Source organism: Orycteropus afer, unplaced genomic scaffold, assembly GCF_000298275.1.
Source record: "Orycteropus afer afer isolate SDZICR_OR568_19922 unplaced genomic scaffold, OryAfe1.0 scaffold00558, whole genome shotgun sequence".
In the NCBI taxonomy this organism is placed as follows: Eukaryota; Metazoa; Chordata; class Mammalia; order Tubulidentata; family Orycteropodidae; genus Orycteropus; species Orycteropus afer.
The window spans coordinates 1,637,620-1,643,367 of NW_006922145.1; positions in this window are offsets into that span (position 1 = coordinate 1,637,620).

The window sequence follows — 5,748 nt, forward strand, 5'->3', positions numbered from 1 at the left end:
TTCTTTCAGCTTGAGAAATGCCAAGTGTGTTCTTCCCTTTTGGTTTTCTAACTCCAGGTCTTTGCACATTTCATTATAGTAATTGGCTTTGTCTGCTTGAGCTGCTCTTTGAAATCTTTGGTTCAGCTCTTTTATCTTGTCATTTCTTCCATTTGCTTTAGCTACTCTCCACTCAAGGGCAATTTTCAGAGTGTCTTCTGACATCCATTTTGGTTTTCTCTTTCTTTCTCATCTTTTTAATGACCTCCTGCTTTCTTCATGGATGATGCTTTTGATGTCATCCCATAATTCTTCTGGTTTTTGGTCACTGGTCTTCAATGTGTCAAATCTATTCTTTAGATGGTCTCTAAATTTGGGAGATATATATTCAAGGTAATATTTTGGCTCTTGTGGAATTGTTTTAATTGTCCTCAACTTCAAGTTGAACTTACATATGAGCAGTTGATATTCTGTTCCACAATCAGCTCCTGGCCTAGTTTTGGCTGAAGATATTGAGCTTTTCCATCACCTCTTGGCACAGATGTAGTCAATCTGATTCCTGTGTACACCATCTGGTGAAGTCCACATGTATAGCCACCATTTGTGTTGTTGAAAAAAGGTATTTACAATGAATAAGTCGTTGGTCTTGCAAAATTCTATCATGCAATCTCCAGCATTATTTCTGTCACCAAGGCCAAATTTTCCAACTACCGGTGATTCTTCTTTGTTTCCAACTTTTGCATTCCAGTCATCAGTGATAATTAACACGTCTTGATTGCATGTTTGGTCAGTTTCAGACTGCAGAAGTTGGTAAAAATCTTCAATTTCCTCATCTTTGGCTTTGGTGGTTGGTGCATAAATTTGAACAATAGTCATATTAACGAGTCTTCCTTGTTGTTGTTATGTGCTGTCAAGTCAGACCCAACTCATAGCGATCCCTCCTTGGGTTTCCGAGGCAGTATCACTATGGAAGTAGATTGCCCAGCCTTCCTTCTGAGGAATGGCTGGTGGGTGTGAATCACCAGCCTTCTGATTAGTAGTCAAGTGCCTTAGGCACTATTCTACCAGAGCTCCCAATCTTCCTTGTAGGCGTATGGATATTATCCTATCACTGACAGCATGGCACTTCAGGACAGGTCTTGAAACATCCTTTGTGATGATGAATGCCCCACCATTCCTCTTCAAATTGTCATTCCCTGCATAGTATATCATATGGTTGTCTGACTCAAAATGGCCAAAACCAGTCCATTTCAGCTCACTAATGCCTAGGATAGTGATCCCTATGCATTCCATTTCATTCCTGACAACTTCCAATTTTCCTGAATTCATACTTTATACATTCTATGTTCCAATTATTACTGGATGTTTGTAGCTGTTTCTCCTCAATTTGAGTTGGCTATGTCAGCAAACAGAGGTCCTGAAAGCTTTACTTTATCCATATCAGTAAGGTTGGTTCTACTCTGATGACGTAGCTCTCTCCCAGTCATGTTTTGAGAACCTTCTGACCTAAGGGGGTCATCCTCCTGCACCGTATCGGACAATGTTTCCAGTCTATTTATAAAGTTGCCTAGTGATGTATCAGATAGCCTTTCTCTGTTATTCACCAAGTCTTTCCTGGCCAATTCTTTGAGAAGTGGATGGCCTCTTCCTTCTTCCTAGTCTGTCTCAGTCTCCAAGCTGTGCTGAAACCTGTCCAGCATGTGCAACCCTGCTGGTGTTCGAAACACTGGTGGCACAGCCTCAAGCTTCATAGTAACATTCAAGACACCACAGTAGGACAAACTCACTGACAAGTTTGTCTCCCTTAGCTGTTCGAAACCTCTCCACCTTCCCCTTACCTGGATCCCTGCCACTTTCCTGCCACTTGGGGACGGGGCCTGGGTCCCTCCCCTTACCTGGATCCCTGCCATTTGCTTGCTCTATCCTGGTCCCCCTGGCTTTCCATTCCTGTCCCCCACTTTCCACCACTTGGGGGGGTTATGTATATGTATGTTTATATATAGTTTTTCTTTTCTCTTGGGAATAATCAGAGGGTGAAAAGCTCTTCTGCCAAGAATATGTTAATAATAAGAGTTTTCATTCACTTCACACCTAGCAGTGTTCTTTCTCTGCTCGAGACAATTAATGACTGGTCCCTCAGGTAACCATCCTGCCGTATCACAGCCATGTCTACCACCGCACCATGCAGGTTCACATTCAGACAGTGTTAACAGAATGAGCCATGGCCCAGCAATAAACACCAGCTTTGCCAAAGAAAGCTTGGCTGTCGTTTTCCAGGAAGGGCAAGGCTTACGTCACCAAAGACAGCAAGGATGTCTGCGTGAGTGTGGTGCTCCAGTATTTACTGATGGCCCAGCCAGGTCACTTCCTTCTTTTTATGTTGTTTCAGTTTTACCTTAGTTTTTCTGCAGAAGTTTTTCACACACCAATCTGAAGCTTTAAAGTAACTGCACCAAGGACTGCCTGGTGTTGTCATCACTCTGCCCACTGCCAAGTGTGGTGATTCACAAAACCTCCAGGGGCTACAGCAGATGCAGGTGGGAACGTCCCTGGGAAGATGGAGCCATCACACACCCGCTGTGTTTCTCATAACATGCAGAGCTTTGAGTAACAAGGCTGACAGGAGAGCCTGTCTGCATCCTGGAGAAGGTTGCAATTTCAACAGAACTTCATAAGACACTATCTTTCCAGCAGAAAAACACTTTTGATTCATTCTTTGAATGTACTCAAAATAACAAAATATGTGCTGTGTACAAGAGTGGAGAAAGATGTTGCTATCTTTATTAGGTGCCATCAAGTTGGCTCTGATTCATAGTGACCCTACATACAACGGAACGAAACACTGTCCGGTCGTGTGCGGGCCTCACAATCCTTCTGTGGTTGAGCCTATCATTGCAGCCACTGTGTCAGTCCATCTCATTGAGAGCCTTCCCCTTTTCTGGTGACCCTTTACTTAACCAAACATGATGTCCTTCTCCAGGGACTGGTCCCTTCTGACAACATGACCAAAGTACGTGACACAAAGTCTGGCCACTCTCACGTCTAAGGAGCATTCTGGCTGCACTTCTTCCAGGACAGATTGCTTTGTTCTTCTGGCAGTCCAAGGCACTTTCAGCATTCTTCATCAACACCATATTTCAAAAGCATTGACTCTTTTTGGGTCTTCCTTGTTCACTGTCCAACTTTCACATGGATATGAGGCGACTGAAAATACCATGTCTTGGATTAGGTGCACTTTAGTGACATTTTTGCTTCTTAACACTTACAAAGAGGTTTTTTGCAGCAGATTTGCCCAATGCAATATGATGTCTGATTTCTTGACTGCTGCTTCCACGGGTGTTGACTGTGGATCCAAGTAAAATGAAATCCCTGACAACTTCAACCTTTTCTCCGTTTATCATGATGTTGCTTACTGGTCCAGTTGTGAGAGTTTTTTTTTTTTTTTCTTTATGTTAAGATGTAATCCATACTGCAGACTATAGTCTTTGATCATCATCAGTAAGTGCTTCAAGTCATCCTCACTTTCAGCGAGCAAACTTGTGTCGTCTGAGTATCACAGGTTGTTAATGAGTCTTCTTCCAATCCCGATGCCATGCTCTTCTTCATATAGTCCAGCTTCTAGGATTATTTGTTCACCATACAGATTGAGTAACTATCGTGAAAGGATACAACCCTGACGCATTCCCTTCTTGATTTTAAACCATGCAGTGTTCCCTTGTTCTGTTCGAACGACAGCCTCGTGGTCCATGTACAGGTTCTGCCTGAGCACAGTGACAGTGACAGACACACTCCTGGTACAGGTAACCACACGACTGTGACTCAAAGAATATATACAAGACAGACCCCAATCCACTACCATTAAGTTGACTCCCACTCATAGCAATCCCCACTGGGTTTACAAGGCAGTAAATCTTTACAGAAGTAGATCACCTCACCTTCCTGGTGGGTTTGAACAAACAGCCAACCTTCTGGTTAGCAGTCCAATGCCTTAGGCACTATGCTAACAGAGCTTATGAAGTGCATCTTGGGGGTTCACACCACTAACCTTTTGGTTTGGAGCCTAGCACTTAACTGATTGTACCACTCCTAGCTCTGGGAGAGGAAGAGCAAAATACCCCTTCAGATTCACAGAGCAGTCCCTCCTGGTTCTGACGGAGCCATGGTAGAGAATGAAACACTTTAGAAGATAAACATCAACCAGCCTTTGTACTTGGTACCTGAGGGAGGTTAGCTCACAGCACCAGTGAACCTCCCAGGATTAAACGGCCGCAGCAGGTAGGTATTTCAACAGCCACAACGATTCGGGTGAGGAAACTCATCACCTTGATTTTCTTTATGAATAAACTTACTTAGTTCTCAAGTGCCTAGTGCCACTAATGACAGAATTTAAATTCTCAACGGAAACCAGACTATCTGGAGCCACAGAGGCTGGATGGGGCCCCATATCTATTGCCCTGAGGTCATCACTAAAACGCAAGCCAAAGCTGTGCCCTGAAGTCTTCTTGGAAGCAAACGGCAGCCGCTATCATTAGGGTGGTATGTCTGCTGTGAGCAGTGTCTCCATGACAGCATCATCCCTGGGAGGCCAAGGCAGTGATGGCCACTCAGAGGCCTGGGCGGGAAGCTGAGCAGCACTGAGTTGAAGATAACAGTGATGGAGAAGGTGGAAAAGGCCAGTGAGAATGGAGGCACCACTGGAAGAATGTCACCAGCGTCACTGGATTGTACGTGTGCAAACTGTTGACATGGTCTATCTTTGGCTGTGTAGACTTTCACTAAAATATGTGTTTTTGGAAGGACAGTTTTATTGTATTAAATTATACCTTAGTAAAGTTGTTCAAATATGTGTGCATGTAAATATATGTGAGCCATGGTGGTGGGACAGTGTTTAAGCACTCGGCTGCTAACTGAAAGGTCAGCAGTTCAAACGTATCAGCGGCAAATGAGGCAGTCTGCTTTCATAAAGACTGACAGCCTTGGAAACCCTGTGGGGCAGTTCTACTCTGTCCTCTAGGGGCCTGTGAGTCAGAATGGACTCCACGGCAGTGGGTGTGGTTTGGGCTTTGCTTCTGTGAAGATTGACAGCCTTGGAGACCCTGTGGGCAGTTCCACTCTGTCCTCTAGGGGCCTGTGAGTGAGAATCAACTCCACAGCAGGGGGTTTGGTTTGGGTTTTGCTTCCATAAAGACTGACAGCCTTGGAAACCCTATGGGGGTCATTTTGAGTTGTAATTTGACTCAATGGCAGCGGGTTTGAAGATACATTTTGTTGTTATACGTCATTTTATAGCGACCCCTCCTTGGGTTTCCGAGGCAGTATCACTATGGAAGTAGATTGCCCAACCTTCCTTCCAAGGAGTGGCTGGGGGGTTTGAACTGCTAGCCTTCTGGTTAGTAGTCAAGTGCCTTAGGCACCATGCTACCAAAGCGCCATTATTCACAATAGTATCTGTAAAATTAATTTCTTTCCATTGAGCCTTATTTGCCACGGTAAAGTCTGAAATGCTTTTCCTCTGAAGAACATCTTGGCCTTCAGGCATAAGAAAAACCATGTTTCATGAAGCAGCACAGCCTTCAAAATAATTTACATGAAGAAAGATTTTCAGGTTTCAGTAAACTAATTTCACAAAAAGCAAACAGGATGTGAGAAAATATGAAGAAATCTGCATTTTTTTTTTTTTTAACATTTTAGCTGAAGGGTCTGCACCATAAAGGACTGGAGTCCACTGGACACAATTGGACACAAGGAGGAAGTCCCAGCTCTGCAAAC